A 22,119-nucleotide genomic window follows, 5' to 3' on the forward strand; every position below is an offset into this window, starting at 1 on the left:
CTCTGTGCACTCAGCTGTAGAGCCTTCTCCTACCCTACGACCCACAGACACACTTTAAACTTCGACTCAATCACTTAGACTTCTCATTCTTCCATCTCTCTTCATTCTTCCTTTTTTTCTACACTTAGATCCTCAATCTATTTATACAATCCCATGGTTCACAGACCATGGCTAGGTCTATCCATCTGACATTACATTACGAAACTAGGGTGGACAACCCTGTGACTCTATCATACTGTTGTGCCCCGTGCCTATAATTCGCGGAGCTTTTACAACAAGATTTGGTCAAAAATTGGGCTTTAAGCCCCAAAACATGCCTTGGGGGGGATTCCATGCCCAACAGACCCCCAACACAAATATTGTGACTCACCCTTGAGTCATTCTATCAACGCAGAGATCTTTGCATGGAGTCCCTCCAACTGTTCTCGAACTGCGGCAAGGCCAGCAACACACTGAGTTGTTCCTTGTTGGATCTGTTGCATATGTTGTTCCAAGACCTCTATGCCGAGAGTGCTTCTCTGCATCAACACATGCATCCCCTACATGTGTGCGAGCTTGCCTTCAATTTCTACTGTGATGGTGAAGGCCTTGTCGATCCAAGGCTGAATGTGGGCCTTCATGACTACTTCCTTGTGTCGTTTCGCGTCCACCTTCTCTTTCAATGCATTAGCCTATTGCATCTGCACGAGCCTCTGAGTGAGGGCCACCATCTATGTAGTTCCTTTGATGCTATCATACCACTGTTGGAGTTCTTACGCCTTTGTCTCTAAGCGCTAGATGTTGGGGTCCTCCTGCAGATTTGTGATGACCTCAAATGATTCTTCCAACATGCTAGTGCAGTCTCGCACTGCACTGCCAATTTCCTCTAGTCCTGTTGTGATAACTCTAGTGAACTGTTCTTTGAATTCCAGGGGGGCTGGATGGATGCGCCTTTAATCGTGGCTCAGAGAGCTGAAGGTTCAGCACCAGCTAAACCTTTGTCATTTCTTCCCTCACCTCACATACCCCTGCTACTAACTTGTGGATTCGCATCTCTACTGGTATGTCTGCTGGGATGGCTAGCTCCAAGATGCTTTGGCAAGCATCGTCTATTACTTTTACCAGCTGTTGATTCTACAACACCACTTCATCTCGCTGCAAGCTCAGTTGTTCCATATTGATTTTTTTGCTCATTGAGGACTTGTAGTCCACAGCCCCCCTAGCGCGCAGCTCTACAATTATCCCATCCTACAAAAAATATATGGTATCTCACTGGAGTGCAGCCATATTGAGACCGAGACCTTTCAACGTGCTAACCATAGGCCTGTCAGCCTCATTTGATGTCACTAGTGCCCCTTCGGACAACACTATGGTATTCATCATCCATGCATGAAACATTTGTTCTGCTGCTATTGAGCCAACTGTGAGGCTACTCGAAAGGGTACCAACCTGGGGAGGGCACACCTGTAATTCTTGCAATTGTGATGTGAGGGCCCCCAACACAATCTGGTTCTCCTGCATGAAATATTGGAGAGCCTCATTGATGACATTGTGCATTGTCTCACCGATGTCGTGCAGATCACCCTTGGTTAGGGTGATCGGGTCAATCGACAACTTTGATGCCTTCACCTTCTTACGCGACCCGACCCACTCGGTTGGGTGTTGGTGCTTGAATTGTGTTGACACGGTTTAGGGGTCTGCACCTTCCTCTTCATCCTCAGATTCTTGCCCATGTGAAGGTGAAGGTTACCCCTCATGCACCTTCACGGCTACCTCCTGCACTATTGCTACTGTTGCTGCAACCTATTCCTGCTCAAGCGTTGTCTGTGCAGCATCCTGTGCTGTCGGCACTTCTGCTGTCGCTGCTACCTCCCTTCTCTTTTCTGCCAACTGTGCGATGCACAGCTTGGCCTCTTCTTTCTTCCTCTGTGTCGCCAACTTCTCTATCTCCACGATGTCTAGGGCACACCATTATGGCGGCCATGTCTCCAGGACATTAAAGATACATCATCTATGGCTACAAAGGGTAGCTTCATCCATTGTTTAGTCAGGTCCTTGCGTGCTCTCATATAAATGTTATGCATGCCCACTTTGAATTATGAAAATCTCTACAAACTGTTGTAAATAGTGGGTGACAACCGTGGCTTACTGTTGATCCCCATTCTGAGGCTCATCTCCATGAACACCCATAATATTTTGCTACTGCGGATCCTAGAGGCATCCTTTGTGGCCTAGAGCGAAGTGTACTTTGCGGCCTCTGGTAAATCCCTGTCAATTATGGGGAATTGACTATCCTCTGACAATTCTAGCCACAAGCACTATGGACAGCAGAAGCCATGCATAGTGGAATGTTTTTCCTTATTCCTTGGCTTCGCGGCAATTCTCCAAGAATTCCTTGCAGAGGAACGTGTACCAGTTAAATTGGACTCCCTCCGTGCACTACTCAGCTAGTGCTACCACCGGCACGGGTACTTTTTCTGCGCAACACTTGCACATAACCTTTCCTGCCAAGATTTGGGGCACCACATGTACTGATTTGTCCATGATGCTGGAGATGGTGTAGCCCCTCTTCTTCTTTTCTAGCTTGTACTTTTTCTTCATGGCCTTTGCGATGGCCAAGTCACTTCTCTTCCCTTCTAATATGATTGTGAGGTCTTCTCCTTTGCATGGAAGCCTAGAAATGTAGTGAATCAAGTCTGCCATGATGGGGATGGGCTCCTCCAACCACAAACACCCATCATGCATCTAGCAAAGCAGCTGCCTAATGACCAAAATGGTTATGGGTGCATGGTGGAAGTGTGACACCCAGAGCAGATTTAGTAGCCCAACCTTTTCCACTCAGCGCAACCACTTTCGCAGCTCTAATTCTGTAACCCCTGCTTCGGTGTTTTTCTTAGGCTTCATGAGGTGTGGGGTCTCAAGGTGAGGGAACTTCACGTGGTCAGCGAGATCCCAATCTTTGAATTTTAAGCTCGGCACCCATCCTAGGTGCGTGCCCTCAAAGATAATGTTTTCTTGGAGGAGCGGGGTTTGGAGCGAACTCTTGGTCTCGTTAAAGTCCTTGGGCACTCTAGCTTTTCCTTTCCATGGGGGGGCATAGGCGGGCAACTTTGTTGGGGGAGGGGGGTGCACAGGCTCAGCTTCTGCCTCCATTCCTTCCTCCTCATCTTCTGCGATGAGCAGGTCCTCCAGGTTTTCTTCTTCTTCATCGATTTCGATGGTGAGGGCTTCCCCTTGTCCTCCATTATCATCTTGGTGCGCAGCGAGTTTCGCAGGGACACACGTATGGGGACCATTGCTTGTTTGTCCTTCTTGGGTCTTGGCATGTGCAGTGATTTCGGTATTTCTACCATAATCCCAGTGCCTTCTAGAGGATCCCCCATAGCCAGGGCCTGTGCAGCCTCCTCGGTGGTAATTTCGGTTATCTCCATAACATCTTCAATTGTTGCCGTCATATCTGTCCAAAAATATAGCACTCACGAACACAGGGGCTCAATCAACACTCAACTCTCAACAATCAAGGCTCTTTGCAATGGCTCAATTCGCAAATGACCAAGTGTTGTTTGTTGGGAAGCCCTTTGTAATTTATAGCGCTTTTTGAATTTGAATTCGACCGTTCCCCTTAAATCTGGTTCATTAATGCTCCCTTGGCGGTGGATTTTTCCAAATATTGCCCATAAATCATGTCTTAAGTGCTTGTCGCCTGCTCCATTTAGCCTTAATTCGAGCATCCCATCATGAATAGTGACTTCAATGGTCACTTTCTGGCCAACCTACGTAGCAGTGCTACCCCCCATGCGCGGTTGCATGACTTGTGACTTTTTGTTTCTGCGCGTAGCTCCAACATCGCGTAGCTACCAGGTAGAGTAGTTTATAGTCCCACGCTTCCTTTCATCTACTTGGAGCGCTAAGATTATACTTCTCTCAGCTAGTCAGGTGGTCGTGCCACCTGGGTATGGTTTCCTGCAGTCATCCATATTTCTCCCTTGGAAATACCCAACTTTCTCTGTTACTGGTGGCGTCACATACCTTATCATATGCAGTGTGCCACCCTGGTTACTTTGTTTAGTAAGATGCAATCCAAGCCAAGGCATCTGACTGATCAATCCATGATAACAGTCCTCAAACATGTCAGCGTGATCATGCGCACCTTGTCTTATCATCCTGGTCTTTTTATTGGGGAAATCTTCCCTTATTTCGTCCTCTATCTTCTTGACTTCCACATACACTAGAGCACTTTTCTTTTTTAATCGTAACCTTTCTTTTTCAAGTTCTTGGATCCTAGAGTTTCCCAGTTGGATTTATTCTTCCAAGGTTTTGCGAAACACCATACCTATCGGTGCTCGTATGCATGGTCCAACATTTCTCTAAATCATAATATTTACAAGGTTTCTTGATACTCAAGTGTTAGGGGTGCCTGTGGGGTCAGGTAATTGCACGCGGTCCTTGAAGCCCGTAGAACCGCTAGTACATGCAAGTCCCAGTCAGCCTGCTTCGTATGGTGGATGTTTTTCATCGCTTCGCATACTTGGTTAAAGGCTTATGTGTGCATATCCTTTTGTGCAACTGGTCTTTCCATACTTCATTGTCCCAGCCAATGGGGTCATTCGCACCATTGTCTTGCCTGCACCTACTTAGCGATCGTGTCTCCTACCCCGAGTACTGTGTGCATTCTGTCAAGTTTTGCACCATATGCTTGTATCCGCCTGGAAAGGTGGGTGCGTGGGCTATTTCATCCATCATACTTGTCTTTTAATCTCATTTGAGGCTTCCCAAACCATAGGCACATCATCCTTCTGTAGTCACGCCAGTCCTCAAAACTCTTTTGGTGCGTACCCCACCACCTTGTGAGCACAGCGCGTAGTACCCATTTCAAAGCATCGAAACGTTGTTGTTCTGGCACTTCTCTTTCAAATTTGTTTAGGAACTCCTCTACTTCACCTAACCCATTGCATGTAGGCAGATCTCTTATCTCTGTTGTTACACAACACAACAATCTCATTATCATGTTACAATTGAGCATGGTTACCTCGCGTAACTGGTTTTGCCATCATTCTCTCTTTGTCAGAATCTGATGTATAGGAGCTTTCCACTTCCACGAGATTCGGCCACCCACGGTTGGATTTACCTAGTCCTGCTCCCGCAGGATTATTTTCTAGATAGAGTCCAGGTCATCGTCATTATCATAGTCGCACACTGGCTTTGTGTAGTGCGATCCTTCTACAGGATCTAAAGGTACCACTATGCATAGTGACGTTTTCTCAAAGATCATCTTGCACTTCTTTAGATTTATTACTCCATTCATGTCAGTGGCCCAATATATTCCTAATAGCGTAGGGTAGGGATTGCTATCATCAACAATCTCTATCACTTCAAAATCTGCTAGCGCTCTTGCTACTTTGATATCTACTGTGATTCCCTAGAGTCTCCCCCATAGGTAGGATCTTTGGTTGGTTTGTCATTCGTAGTTGGATAGGAGACTATTGCAACGCAGGCCTACCCATGTGCTCCCATGTCTATTTTGGAAAGATGTTCATGTCCGATCCTAGATCCAGAATCACTTGATCCATCTCATATTCCCAGATCTGTGCGGTCAATCTCATCTCCCTTTCTGTTTGCGTCATGTGCTTCCCGAGCTTCCGAACTACGCGTTGTTCTCTTGGGACGGTCCCAATGCATCTAGTTATGAGTTCTTATAGCCTTGTTGTCAAGCAACAACTTCATGCATGTCTCCAAGAATGTAGTGAGTATCAACGGGTCCATTTTCGGATCTAGACTATCTTTACTTCCTGAAGTGGAGGCATCCACAAAGCTCCTCTTAGCTTCCATGAAGGACTCCTTAGCATGCTGCATATCAAATTATGGTTCCTTCGTTGGAGCCTTGCAAACCCAGGCACTTTCTTCGGGCTTCTTGCGTTTGTCATACTTGTTGTAATACCACTCCGGAGCACAATATTTACATTAGGGTCTTCCTCACATGGCTCAGTCCTCATCATTTGTAGGTTCTGAGTCAGGAGGGGCTGCAGTTCTCCTTTATTGCGCAACCTTGCTATCAATGTGGGATAGTTCTCCATCTCATGATCAAACTACATACAATATAAGGATGATGGTCTTGTTGGATTTATACAATCGCGGGCATAATGCCCCGAACCTATGCAATTGTAACATATCAGCTGTCCGCGACCTCTTCCTGGTCCCATTCCACCTCAGCCTCGTCCACGCCCCTGAAATCCAGTGTGTGCCATTCCTATGTTCTGATCGAGGGGCTGGGTTTCGGCCTAAACTCTGTAGGTAGGAGTTTGATCCATCATCAGCTCATAACCTCTACATGTGCGCTCATCATGTCCTACTGACTTGTAGAAATTATAGAACAACTGCTGGGAATTATACGTATACTTCTGTAATAGATGGAAGTTATCTGTAGCATGCTTTCCTCCTATTTGAAAAATTGCGCACCATAACGTAGGCACCGCACTTGGTCCTACTTGTGCCTCTGGTCTTAGTGGCATTGGCCCTCCTCCCACAAGGTAATTTTTGAACACCGGTTAGTGGTCCTTGTCGTGCCCCTGGCCCTTGCATTTTACACACCATGCCTCATCGCACATCTTTGGGCAGGTTGTCCTATCTTGTTTCAAACTCTGCATCTCTAGGCATAAGTTTTTCAATTGTGCATGAATATGCTAGATTCCTAGGTTAGGATCATGTATCGGGGTCTTGTGCAATCTCATTGCAACCTCCAAAGCCTCAACCTGAGTGGCTAGCCTTTGGTAGGACAATGCGTTCTGTAGATGTGGTGTCAATGAGGCTACAAACCATTCACGGTGTTGCCCATCTGTTAAGGTCATGGTCGCTTCATGAATTGTGCACTTCAGTCTTTGATCAACTACCATGGGGTTTCGCCTGGTAGCATTGTGATTTCCTTGAATCCAATGATCGACTATGCCTCTGACTTTGGCCTGCTGAATTATTTATTTAGCGCAGCTTGGATATCAGCTATCCTCGCATTCAGATTGTCATTGGAATTCTTAATGTACCAGTTCAGTGCATGATCCTATAGAGTGCTGACCAACGTTGTCTTCTTTATATTGTGGTCCGTGATACCCTTTGCTTCCCATAAAAATTTTACCACGAACCAAAACTGGTCTGGATCTTCATTACCTACTCCCTTGAACACTGGTAGCTTTATCGCGCTGGCCATACTACTTCGCGGTGATGGCAGAGGTGGTATAGGCGAGGTTGGAGGTGTAGATAGTGAAACTGGTGGTGGCATGGATGGGAGTGGTATGCGCAGAATTCTCTGCCTTATCATATTGACTACACTTCTTGGTGAGACCTTTGCGAGCTCTTCTTCACCTCCTCATGGAGGTGAAATCAAGGGGCTAGTCTCTAGTTCCATACTACCTTTGTTTCTGTAGATTCTCCCACTTTGTGTAGCCACAAACATCAATTTATTCGCATAACCTGATTTTCACACAATAGCATTTTAATCCAAGTATTCAAATATTTAACGTACTTACCTCACGGTCCCTTGAGGAAGTGTCGTTCTGCCTCGCTATATCTGACTGAAGTATCTACCACGAATTCGGTGATGAATCCTCCTATTATTCGATCAAGCCAGTGATTGACAGCATGCGTGATCTAAGATTCTGATGCTTCCAGTCTGCACACGAATTCTGGAGTCCACACAATAAGTTTGGTGAGTTTACACCTTCCTTGGCTATCTGCTGGCTTCGCGATCCACTTGTACAACTTAGTAGGGAAGGATGCAAAGAAAATTTCGTGGTTCTTTGTATACAAGTAGCAATATAACCACTCTTCCTTTGATAATCGTGGATTCATGTTTTCCTGTGCCGCAGACTCTTAAATTTTTCTGTCCAGCCACTCTTCAATTCCTTTCTTTGTTAGATTCCAGTGATATGACATCAGACATCTCTATGCAGATATCGGTCCTAGCAACAAAACCATTTGTTGGCTTGTTGGGACCAGACCCAAGTTTGAAGATAATTAGCCAAATAAATCCCTGTACTACTAGCCCTTTTGGAAATAGTCTGTGGAGCGCAGACTAAGGTCTCCCCTGATGTAGTATGGGAGGGTGCTAGAACCAGGTTTCCACACCCTGGAGATGTCTGATGAGCTTGACTGGTCCTTTTTTTATTATTGCGCGCAGGTTTCTTCATGCACCTTCTGTTCCTCGCGGCCTAATACCCTGCCTTCGTGCCGCCCTAACCAGGGGTTATGCCACACTCTACACTATTACCCAATATCTTATTTGTCTTCCAGTATTATTTAAGCACCTTCGCCTAGTTAAATGTATTATGTTATACTTAACAATACAAAACATTCATACACAATCGCGCAATAAATAAACAATATATTTGAAAATTATATCCAATCATGCATTAAACCAGGAAAAGATACACAGAATTATAACAAAACTTCTCTTTATTGATTCTCTAATGGTTATAGACTTGATCCGCCCTATGCAATTAGTTGTGGACTACTAGGACTCTGCGTACTCAGCTGCAGAGCCTTCTCTTACCCTACGACCCACAGACGCACTTTACACTTCGACTCAATCACTTATACTTCTCATTCTTCCATCTCTCTTCGTTCTTCCTTTTTTTCTACACTTAGAGCCTCGCTCTATTTATACAATCTCATGGTCCGCAGACCATGGGTAGGTCCATCCAACTGAAATTACATTACAAAACTAGGGCAGACAATCCTGTGATTCTATCATACTTTCGCGCCCCATGGCCACAATTCGCGGAGCTTTTACAATAAGATTTGGTCAAAACTTGGGCTTTAAGCCCCAAAACATGCCTTAGGGGGGATTCCATGCCCAACACAATCTAATTGATTGTCTCTTTCTTATAGTTGTCCTCTCAACCATGCATTTTCTATTTCTAGTTGATTTTTCATTATGTCCTCTCTATCTCTCAAGCTACTTAGCTCTCTATCCATATCCTTGAGCTTCTCCTCCACGTGCCCAATGTCTTCTACCCCCTTGGATTTGGCGATCTGCATCCATTAGTGAGTTCTAGCTCTCTCCTTCTTAAGCTCGAAGAATAGTGGAATAGAAAATTTTTTAGGTATGACCCTGCCTCCTTCAATAAACATGTAGTAGGAGTCAAGGTTAGGTTGGGGGCTAGGTTATTTTGACTCTGGGTCCTCTTCTTTAGTTCCTTTTTGTTGGCCTACCTCCTTTTACAATTTTTTTGTCTCCTATAGATTCAACAAAGTATCCTATAGGACTTCTTTTGCTTCTTGTAGATTCTATTTTGTATCCTGTAGGATTGCTTTTCCCTTGGAGAAGGTTGATCTAGTCATAGACCTTCTCACATAGGTGATAGGAGACTTAGGGGAAGGAATTTTCTCCTTTTGTTTAGGTGAGTCTTCCATCATGATGGGAATTTTGGTTGGTGTTTGGGGTTTCCCCTACCTTATTCTTGTGCTTTTTCTTGTCCTGAAATATAAGGGGGTCTACCTCTATATTTTTCCTTCTTGCTTGATGGGGGTGCTAAGAGTAGTGCGGGCAGTTTCTACCTCTCTCTCAGTGGGTTTTGGAGACACCCTAGGTGACTCCTCCTTGTTTTCTGCCCCCTCTTTCCCATTTCTTTCTTCACCTATGTCTTTCCTTCTTCCTCTTATAGATCCTCATCATCTTTATCTATTTCCTCCTTAACATCCTCCTCTGTTTCTTCATCATCCTCCTTCTCTTACTCCTCTTGTTCTTCATATTCCTCATTTTATTTTGTTTCATCTTCTTCTTCATCCATCTCATCTTCATCTCCTTCTGTTTCTTCTTCTTCCTGATCTACTTCTTCTTCCTCTGCTTCAGTCTCTTCCTCTTCCTCTTCACTGTCAATAGGACTAACATCATATGTGAGAGATTTGATGTCTTCCTCTACCTACATGTATCTGAAAAATGACCATTGTATATAAATTTTGAGGTTTTGGAGGGCATCTTCTATAAGGATTCTAATTAACCCATGGTGAGCTAATTGTTTGGAATTTCCATCTTGCACTTTGATGCTTGAGACTATTAGTGATTGCAGCAGGAAGAATGGTATGTTGAGTGTGGTGAGGGGGTGTTTCTGCTCCAAATCTCAATTCTTCAAGAAGCCTAAAATTATAGCCATAGACCACACTATACCTACCCTCATATGAAATGTATTTAATAAGTTGGTAGCTTACCTCAATCCAAGGATATGGCATACTTTCTCTCCTTAATCCATTTTTGTCCTTAGTGGGTTCCTCAACTTCTAAAAATAATTTCCTTTTGGCAACCTGGATATCTCCTTTGTCTTCCTTCCTCCATGGTACTCTTAGGGGAAGTGTGGTAACTCTATTGATGAGTTTAGGGGTGAGTTCTATGGAGAGGCCTCTTACCACAACAGTGGCATGGACTATGGTGAGTGGAATGATGGAGAGATAAAAATCTCGGGCCACCTCATCATCATACCCCCTTAATTTTTTGAAAATCCCCATCCAATTATGCCTTGTGAAGATTTCTAGTACCTGAGGGTGTTGTTGGATTCTCATAGTGTTAGTGGGCTCCCTCTTATTAAACCCTCCTGTCATCTTGGTTGGTGAGGTTTTGAGGAGATGATATGTTTGATGCAATGTTCAAATGTAGAAGTAAAAAACTGAGATGACTATGTGGACAATTCTCTTGCACAACTACCAAATTCGATCAAACTAGAGGATTTTTTATCAATTTACTTGAAAAGAGGAATGTATTACAGAGCCTACCTCTTCATAATGTTTCCTATGGTCAACCCCTGAGTTTTCCCCTCTGAAACTTCGCTCGGCCTATCCTGTAGATTGTCTCTGTGTATCCTATAAGAATCCTGTGTGTAATCTTGTAGGATTTCCTATGCAATCTTGTAGGAATTCTGATGTAGAAAAATGATGGTTTCTTCCTTGTTGTAGGTTGCCTTGGTATGAGAGTGATTTGTGAGAGAGAGCCTCAAGGAAGTGAATGCATGAATGCACAGGGACGATGATTATTTCCTCTTATGGTCATTTGGGTTGAGGTGGTGTGATGGTAGCTGAGGTACGGTTTCCATTTTTGGACCACTGGTCCCCACTACCACCTCATCATTCCCCTCTTCCTCGTAATAAACTCTCACTTCATGCTTCTGTAGCCTTAACTGTTTTTGTCCTTCTCCTTTCTGATTTTGAGTTGACTTCTGCCACATGTGAGAGGACAAATTGTTTTTCCTTTGTTGACTATTTGAAGTTGGCCAAGTTAACTGGCCACCTTTCACTTATAAACCAACATACTCATAACCTTTACATATTTTGACTACATTATGCACATGAGAGAGTGAGCGAGATACTTACTTGTGGTGCTTAATACCTTGCTACAGTGGTTGAAGACCGAAGGTGCTTGTTTTGTGTATTGGCTACATGTTATTCTTCTTCCCTTTTATGTTGTTCTCTGATGATTTTTTGTGTTATCGGTACCTGGTGTTGAAGATGATGGTGCTGTTATTGCTTTGGAGTCCCTTTTGCTCTTGGATCATCATGTTGGAAGCTTGTTGTTCTTATGATTTGTATTCTATGGGATAGGCTGCTATGGAATTTCCTACATGATGTCCTATAGCTACTTCTCCCTCATAACTCTTAATCAGATCTTCTTCTTAGAGTTTGAGGATGGTGGCATGGATGGAGAGGGAGACTAAGAGTTTGGAGAATGAGGAATACTCAGGTGATTCTCCTTATTTCTCTTTGTTTCCTTCTTTTTTGAAGACTGTGATTTTTTTTTTTTTGAAACTGTTATTTTTTAAGGGTGAATGCAGGGGTGATGAAGGTGGACATAGGTATGGTCATGGATGGTGATGTAGGGGTGCTATTTTATTGACATAGCAGGTCATTTTTTCCTTTAGGGTCACTTCCTGTAGGATTTCTTAGTCACTGTGATTCATATAGGATCATCTTGTAGGCTTTCACAGGATCCCCTTGTAAACTAAAGGAAAGGAGTTGAAAAAATGAGAGAAATGGTAGAGTGATGAATGAAATGAGTGGAAAAATAAAATGTGAGTGAAATGGGTCTCTTGGTGATACTCCTTTTCTCTCTTATCGTCCTTCTTGCTGACCTACAAAATAGAAATTTTCATGATGTTTCTCTTTCTTTTTTCTTTTTCTTTCTCTCTTTTTTTTTTGAAAACGACTAGGCTTCCTCTGAGAGGTTTTCATCCTAGCTATTTTCCATGGGCACCTCAAGAGAGATTTTCACCCAGGGATATTTTTTTTCTCATTTTTTTCTCTTTTTTTATATTGACACCATTGGATTGCCCCAAGAGGTTTTCAACCTGATAATGGGACTCAGGTGCCTCATGGAGGTTTTCACCCGAGTCCTTATTCTTTTTTTTTTCTCTCAGTGATTTGATGAGGTAGGAGCTAAAACTTGCTCCACTACCATCACTGTTTTACTGATATCATCAATGAATTCTTGTTTTGACAATGGGCTCTTGTAAATTTTCAATCGATGTCCATTAACAAGTAAAGGAATGGCCTCTTCATCTATGGTTCTGATCTGTACTAAATTGTTATCATGGAATCTTTCTACAACATAAGGTCCTAACCATCTTGTCCTTAACTTTCCCTTGAAGTATTTATACCTAGAATCATATAACAAAGCCCAATCACCTTCTTTAAATTGCTTTTCCTTGATGTTCTTATCATGCCATATCTTCCTCTGAACTTGAATTACCTCTGTATGTAGGAGGGCCTACATTATGAACTCATCCAAACCATTCAATTAGAACAATCTCTCTTTTTGTGCACTACTAAGATATAGATCTAGTTGGACTTCCATCCTTAATGTGTTATACTCAATTTCAATGGCAATCAAAGCCTTTCCCCATAGACCAACTCATAGGGTGTGAATCCAGTGGTGGTCTTCCAGGTGGTATTATAGGCCTAGGTGGCCTCAACTAGTCTATCTACCCAATCCTTCCTACTGATGCTTACCACTTTGGTCAAGATGTCCTCCAATGCTCTATTGGTCACCTCTACTTGTCCATTAACTTGTGGATGATAGGGAGTGGAGGTTCTATGCTTGATCTTGTGATGGCTAAGAAAGTATTCAATCTTGTTGGACATAAAATGGTTGCCTTGGTCTGTGACCAGCTCTCTAGGGTACCTAAATTTGTAAAATAAATTCTCCCTTAGGAATTCAGCTACCTTCTCTTCTGTTGTTGCCTTAATTTCCTTGGTTTCATCCCACTTAGTTAGATAGTCAGTGCACAAAATGATGTACTGATTTTGTTTGGAAGGAGGGTCAATAGGTCCAATGAAGTCCATGCCCCACTTTTCAAATGGCTCGAAAGTCACCTGAGGCTCGAGAGGCATTTCATCTCTTGGAGTAGGTCTTTCCGTCCTTTGGCACTGATCACACTGGCTAGTATATCTTTTCACATCCTAATGAAGAGTGGGCCAATAATAGCCTGCTTGCAACACTTTGAATGTTGTCCTCTTTGCTGTAAAGTGACCTCCACAAGGCCCATCATGACAGGTCGGAAGGATGTCAAAGACTTCCTCCTCCCTGACACACCTTCTCAAGATTTGATCTAGGCCAAGTTTGAAGAGATTGCTTCCAATCCAAGTGAAGGGGGCGCTCTTCGTCACTATCTTGCTCTTCTCTTTGGAGGAAAAATTTAGTGGGAACTGTGTAAGTACCAAATAGATTGCTATATCAACAAACCATGGAGAGAGAATTGAAATAGAAAATAAGTGCTCATCCGGTAACTCATCATCAACCATTCCTTCTTCACCTGCAAGAAAATTTAATCTAGACAAAAAGTCTGCAACAACATTTTCCTTACTAGGCTTATTAACAACAGTTAGATCAAATTGTTGTAATAAAGGTAACCATCTTATAATCTGAGCATTCACATCTGGTTTATTCATTAAATATTTGATTGTAACATGGTTAGTATGCACTGTAGGTTTTAACCCTGTACAGAAATTACCTGCATACGAATTCTTAAACAAAGAAAATAAACAATGCGAGAGCATAACCCATAAAACACATATGCACAAAGATTTTTCCCTGGATCCCAAAACCGGGACTACCAGCTTGATTTTTCATTATGTTCCTTTCAATGTTACAATACATATTTATACATGCTGAAGCATCCAATACCATGGACCGAAAACCATCGTGTCCAATACCATGGACCGAAAACCATCGCGTCCAAAAAACATGTGCGAAAATCATGCACAAAACCATAGGTGGGTCCGCCCAACCTAACATATGGTCCAAAAACCAAAATTTTCTGGGGCAGCGAAGTGGGGTTACGGGTGCCCTTCAAACCCCCTATTAACTACGTGGAAAGAATATAACACAACCCAACAATCTCCCACTTATTGTTTTCTTTCCATAGGGGGCCACAGGAGAGCTTAGTCATTTTTTCAGCCCTGAGATTCCCATTGCTTCTCTACACCAAGAGAACTTCTCAGAGCTCACAGATTTTGTCAATGCATCTGCAGTATTCTTCAAAGTGTCCACCTTTACCAGCAACACCTTTCTGTCTTCTATCATATCCCTCACAAAGTGATACTGAACATCAATGTGCTTTGTCTTTGAATGATAAGCAGGGTTCTTTGCCAAGAAAATTGCACTTTGGCTGTCACAGTCTATTCTTATATCTCCCTGTACTAACCCCATACTTGAACACAATCTCTGCAACCAAACTACTTCCCTGCTTGCATGAGTGGCTGCCATGTATTCTGCCTCTGTAGTTGATAGTGCCACTGCAGATTGTTTCTTACTCATCCAACTGATTGCACCTCCAAATAGGTTAAACACATACCCACTTTTAGATCTTCTCTGATCCAGATCTCTAGCCCAGTCTGCATCAACAAAGCCATGAATATCCAACACTCTATCCAATCTTGGTATTCCTTGGTAGCACAAACCATAATCACTAGTGCCACGCAAATACCTGAAAACCCGCTTCACTGATGTCCAGTGCTCCTTCCCAGGTTTTGACATAAACTTGCTCAATACTCCCACTGCATGTGCAATGTCTGGTCTAGTACAGACCATTTCATACATCAGGCTACCCACTGCACTTGCATATGGAACACGGGACATGTCCTCTTCCTCTTCTTGTGTCTTGGGACACTGTTCAGCAGATAACCTCACACCTACAGGAATAGGAACCTTCACCGGTTTACTATCCTGCATATTAAACCTCTGGAGTATTGTCTCGACATACTTCCTCTGGTTTAACCAGAGCTTCCTCTTTGACCGATCTCTTTTAATTTCCATGCCCAAAATATAGTTTGCAGCACCAAGATCTTTCATGTCAAATTTGGGGGACAATTGGGTCTTCAAATCCTGGATAATTTCTTTGTCATTTCCAACCAGCAACATATCATCCACATACAAGACCAGATAAATAATACAGTCACCAATTAATTTAAAATACACACAATGATTTTCTTTTCTTCTGGTGAAGCCAAGTCCCCGTATAAATGTATCAAATTTTTGATACCACATCCTTGGTGACTGTTTTAACCCATACAGAGACTTCTTTAACTTGCATACCAGTTCTTTCTTACCGTTCACCACAAAGCCTTCAGGTTGCTTCATGTAGATTTCCTCTTCCAAATCCCCATGAAGAAATGATGTCTTCACATCCATCTGTTCTACCTCAAAATCAAAAGCAGCAGCAACAGATAAAAGTAATCTAATAGAAGTTACCTTGGCAACAGGATAAAATATCACCAAAATCAATTCCCAGCACCTGGGAATAACCTTTTGCTACCAACCGAGCTTTGTATTTCTCCACCTTTCCTTCTGCATTTGTCTTCTTCTTGAACACCCATTTGCTGCCAATGGGTTTCCTTCCAGCCGGCAACTCCACCAGATCCCAAGCCTCATTTTTGTTCAAAGATTCCATTTCATCAACCATGGCCTCTTTCCAGAGTTTTCCATCCTCTGAATCCACTGCTTCCTTCACAGTTATGGGATCATTACCAGTAACAGACAAAGCAAAATTTGAACTGAAAGCAGATGGACTATACCTTTCTGGCTGCCTTCAGTCTCGAACTGATCTTCTCACAGTCGGAGTTTGTGGCGTAGACGGACTATACCTTTCTGGCTACCTTCTTTCTCGAACTGATCTTCTCACAGCCGGAGTTTGTGGCTCTTCATCTTCTGATTCCTCCTCTGCTGCAGAGTCTGATTCTTCCTCCTTTGGCTCAAACTCTATCTTCTCAGGTTCCTTTGGTTGGACTTCATGTTGAATAACATATTTTACCTCTCTGAACAACACATCTCGGTTGTACAAAACCTTCCGTGTGACTGGGTTCCAAAGCTTATAACCCTTTAAACCATCCTTATACCCAATAAAGATGCACTTTTCAGATTTACTATCCAACTTGGTTCGTTTCTCCTTTGGAACATGTACATATGCATCACATCCAAATACCCTTAGATGTGAAAGAGAGGGTTTCTTACCAGTCCATACTTATTGTGGAGTCTTATCCTCCAACGCTGATAAAGGTGATCTGTTGATCAGGTAACATGCAGTATCCACCGCCTCTGCCCAGAATTCCTGTCCTAACCCGGCACCACTGAGCATGCTTCTTGCCCTTTCCATCAACGTCTTGTTCATTGCTTCTGTGACTCCATTTTGCTGAGGTGTATATGGAGTAGTCTTCTGTCGTGCTATACCACACTTCTTACAAAATTCTTCAAATTCCTTGCTGCAAAATTCTCCACCATTATCTGTCCTCGGCACCTTTATCTTCTTCTCTGTCTGATTTTCCACCAGAGCCTTAAATTCTTTAAACCTGTCAAAGACTTCAGATTTCTTCTTAAGAAAATATATCCATGTATTCCTTGAGAAGTCATCTATGAATGATACATAGTACACAGACTTACCTAGTGATGGAACCTTCACAGGTCCAAACACATCACTGTGCACAAGCTCTAATATTTGCTTCGTCCTCTTACCACCAGAGGGGAAACTCACCCGATTTTGCTTCCCATATACACAATTTTCACAGAAATCAAAATCCAGAGAGCTATTATTCATACCTTCTACCATACCTTTACCATGAAGTATTCGAAGGCCCTTCTCTCCAATATGTCCAAGCCTTTGATCCCACAACATGGTCTTCTCTCCAAAGACCACTAGATTTTCTACTCTATTTTCAGGAACCATAGAACTATTGCACCCATCAACAATAGTGCTACCTTGCAGCTTGTACAAAGTTCCAATCCTAACTCCCCGCATTAATATCAGTGCTCCTCGAACCATCTTGGAGGTATCTTTCTCAAACACCATCTTTACACCTGCATCATCCAACTTGCTTACAGAAATCAGATTTCTGGCCAATGCAGGAATATGTAGAACACCCGGAAGTGTTCTAACCCTTCCACCTTGCAACTTCAACTTTACTTTTCCCCAACCAATGATTCTAGCCTTCCTATCATCTCCTAAGAAGACATCACCACCATCGTATTTCTCATACTCGCAGAACCACTCTCTATGGGGAGTGAAGTGAAAGGATGCACCTGAGTCAATCAACCATGCCTCATGATCTACATGTGTACTTGAAGAAGCCAAGTACACATCCCCACCTTCATCTGAGGTGGTTTTCGCCTCTGCAGAAGGAGCATCATCAGATCCCTTTCCTTTATCAGGAGCTTTAGATTTACAATCCCTTCTGAAGTGCCCTTCCTTTCCGCATTTCTAGCACACCACCTTTGTAGGTTTTCTTGGAGATTTAGATCTCCCTCTAGATTTAGATCTCCCACTCGATGACTTAATTTTGTTTATGTTCTGGGACCGTCCTCGTACAGAAAAGGCATCACCATTCTGGTTGTCCATATTTTTCCGTCTCATCTCCTCCGTCAGCAAGGCTGAGACTATTTCATCAAACTACAAAGCAGTTGCATTGCTACCTATTGCAATAACCAGACTATCCCACGAATCTGGTAGAGAACACAATAGACTGATGCACTTATCTTCATCTGAAATTTTAATATCAACAGATAATAACTGACTTACCACAGTATTAAACGCATTCAGATGCTCTATCACCGAGTCTCCATCTTTCATCCTCAGGTTATACAGCTTTTTCCGCAGGAATAGTTTATTCACCAGAGACTTAGATTGGTACAAAGTCCCTAACTTGACCCACAAAGCCTTTGTCGTAGCTTCCCCTAATACATTCAGCAATACTGAATCCGACGCACACAATCGTATTATGCTCTTTGCCTTCCGATCCAAATTCTTCCATTCTTCATCGGTCACTCCCGATGGTTTAGTACCCAAATCTACCGCGATCCACTGATCTTTATCCACCAACAGATCCTCCATCTTGAGTTTCCACAACTCAAAATTCTGACCATTGAACTTCTCAATCTCTATCTTTCCACTGCTCACCATATTATTTCACCACCAGAATCGATCTCGCAGATCTCCCACTAAACAGGGTCTACCACAGGCCCGAGCAAAACCCCTCAGCAACAAAGGCGTCCTTTTGAAGCCAAAACAGCTCTAATACCAAATTTAGGTTTTAACAATATACAGAAATTACCTGCATACGAATTCTTAAACAAAGAAAATAAACAATGCGAGAGCATAACCCATAAAACACATATGCACAGAGATTTTTCCCTGGATCCCAAAACCGGGACTACCAGCTTGATTTTTCATTATGTTCCTTTCAATGTTACAATACATATTTATACATGCCAAAGCATCCAATACCATGGACCGAAAACCATCGCGTCCAAAAAACATGTGCGAAAATCATGTACAAACCCATTGGTGGGTCCGCCCAACCTAACATATGGTCCAAAAACCAAAATTTTTCGGGGCGCTGCTCCGGACCCCATAAAGTGGGGTTACGGGTGCCCTTCAAACCTCTTATTAACTACATGGAAAGAATATAACACAACCCAACATGCACAAATTTTTGATAGCCTTAATATAATGCCTAAATGTTTTCAATGAATGCACAACAATGAGGAGTTCCTTTTCAATCACTATGTAATTTAGTTCAGCTTTTGACAGATTCTTACTGATAAAGTAGATAGCATAAGGCAATTTTTCATCTATCTGACCTAGGGATGCTCCTATGGCTTTGTGTGAGGCATCAACATGAATATGAAAGGGAAGGGCCCAATTTGGGCCTAGGAGAATCGGTGCAGTGGTTAACTTGTTCTTTAGGGTGTCTAAGGCCACTTGACAACTTTTTGACCATATAAACTCAGATTCCTTGGCCAAAAATCCAAATAAAGTAGAGGCCAACTTGATGAAGTCCTTTATGAACCTTTGGTAGTATCTAGCTAACCCTAGGAAACTTCTGAAATCTCTCTACTTTTGAGTAGGTGGGACCCTTTGGATGATAGCTATTTTGTTTGGGTCCACCTGCAGTCCTTGTTGAGATATTGAATGACCCAGCATGGTCCCTGCAATCATCAAGAATTCACATTTTTTGGGACTGAGAGACAGGTTCATTTCAATGCATTTGTGTAGTACTTTTCCTAGGTTGGACAGAGCCTCTTGAAAATCACAACCATAATGTGTAAAATCATCCATATAGATTTCCATCGAATCATGGACTAAGTCGACGAAAATACTCAGGACTAATATCTGGAAAGTGGCAGGAACATTGCATAGGCCAAAAGGAAGGACCCTATAGGGAAAAGTGCCCCAAGGACAAGTGAAGGTGGTTTTATCCTGGTCTTCCGGGCTGATCTAGATTTGGTTGTACCCATTGAATCTATCTAGGAATGAGAAAAACGTTTTCCCTACCAGGCCATCTAGCACTTGGTCAATGAAGGGTAGAGGGAAATGGTCCTTCTTTGTGGCTTTTTTCAACTCCTCGCAATTGACACAAATCCTCCACTTACCTTTTTTCTTTGGAACTATCACCAGAGGAGAGACCCACTCACTGTTGAAGATAGTGTAAATGAATCCTACATCTAGAAATTTTTGTAATTCTTCTTTGACTATATCTTTAAGAGTTGGATTCATCCTCCTTTGGGGCTGTCGAACTAGCTTGCAACCCTCTTTGATGTGTTAGAGCTTAAATCTGCCTTAGGCTGAGGAAGGAAAAATTCAGGATAACCACAAACCATGCTCAGCCTCGTAGCTAGCCCTATGAAGATAGGAGAGGGCACTCTCTGGGTCACACTCCATAAAAATACACAATAGGGCTTGAGATGACTCAAGATGAATACTGATTTTAGGCTAGTAAGTAGATATGAAAGAGGAAATTTGTTGAATGACTAAAATTTTCTGGGCTGTATGGGACCAACAGGACTGCATGAGCTGGGAAATTAAATCAAAGACACAGAATATTTCGTGAGGCCAGATAGGCAGGAGGTTTAGCAATCAGATCGAAGTAATATGGAGTGGAAAGACTGCTGAGAAAGCTGAAAAGGGCATACACATGAATCCTTTTCAGACAGAAGAAGAAACACAGAGGATGAATGCTTTCCAAGGCAGAGCAATAAATTGGATTCTACCTTTCCTACTTAAAAACATTCAACTGGAAATGACTATGAATGAAATGCAAAACATAACAAGTTACATATGAAACAGAGAAGAAACATATTGCTAAACTCACACCACAGGAATCTCATGAATCAGAGCTGCATCATTTTTATTAATCTCCTGGCCAAGTTGTATAGTGAATAGCTGAGTTTTCTCTCCCACCGTTTCCCAGAAATTCCAACCTTTTACAAATGATTTTTCAATACAATAAATAGAATCAATCTGTGGGAAAACAGATCGACACTAATGGGGAGCTGTTTAATCATTAACTAATAAAAGCTGGAAAGCCAACCACCTATTCTGAAAAAGAGCAGTGTTACAGCTTGTTTTTCTCTGGTGACCAATTAAAAGACAAAAAATGTAGCGTGGATCCCATGAAATCGTGGCTAAAGACAGAATATACCATCTGTTCCTGTTTCTTTGCTATGACAGATGTCTTTATTTTAAATGTAGGCATTTTCGGTCTTCGACTTTTTCACTTTGCCTTTGCCATTTGAAAAAACCAACTTCTTAATAAAAATATTTTTGAATTTTTCCTTTGATGATGGGAAACAAAGTTCCACCAATCCTAAACTGGCGCCCCTTGGACAGCTGTAGTTTTCCCATCGACTCCTCCAGCATTTGTCCGTCATTAATTTAAAAATGGACTGGTATATCAAGAGATGATTGTAATTTTTTTTACGGAATCCCTCTTCCATCTTTGTTTATGGAGCATGCCAGTATTACAATAGACTGAGAGTAACATTTCATACATTCTTGAGAGCTAGTCAAAACAATGATCTACCATATTACGTGTAGCATTTGAAACTGGCCCAGATAACCGCCTTTGCCTTAGACCATCATGATTCGACTGCCCAGCATCAGAGGATGTTTCCAAAATCAGTATCTTCAATGGAGGACGAACGTCTGATTTTGGTTCATATGTCGAGACAGAGTACGCTTGCACAGAGCTCATGACTTCATTCCATATGTTGAGACACAGTATGTTTGCACCTAGATCATGACTTCCTTTATTATATCGAGACTATGAACATATGACTCAGATTTTAGACTTTATAATTATGTTGTGTCTATCTATCTTTGAGACCCTCATTGTTATTTCGTGACTATGTACCAGGGAAAATATTGCATTCAATTGTGACTGCGTTCCAAATTTTCAAGAGTTTGTTTCGTAGCTATCAAGAGATGGTGACTGAGATGTCACATGATTCTTTATCACAGGTATGCAGTGACTTCGGTCCTGAGATTATTATCATTATGGAGGAGACAGAGCATTGGGACATGGATGCCGGAACAACATTTGCATGGAATTAAGGCTACCAAGACAGAGTGTGTTCCTACTTCACTACGAAAAAGTGTGAAGATCATGCTTGCATGACACTGTTGTACCCATTGAAGATCATAGAATCCTTCTTCCATCGAAACATTGTAACCTTGCCTTCTTGGGAGATTTATTTATCTATTGTGCCATCGAAGCTTCAGAATTGCATCCAAATTTTTCTTGCTTTGACTCCGAGTTCACACGCCAATTTAGGATCAACATTTATCAATATACCAGCAGATAGCTATTACTAAACCAACATGGAGCGAGAAGAGCTGAGTG

This window comes from Pinus tabuliformis, chromosome 2_1 (assembly GCF_031772625.1).
Source record: "Pinus tabuliformis cultivar Carrire ecotype Pingquan chromosome 2_1, CPIR1, whole genome shotgun sequence".
Lineage (NCBI taxonomy): Eukaryota > Viridiplantae > Streptophyta > Pinopsida > Pinales > Pinaceae > Pinus > Pinus tabuliformis.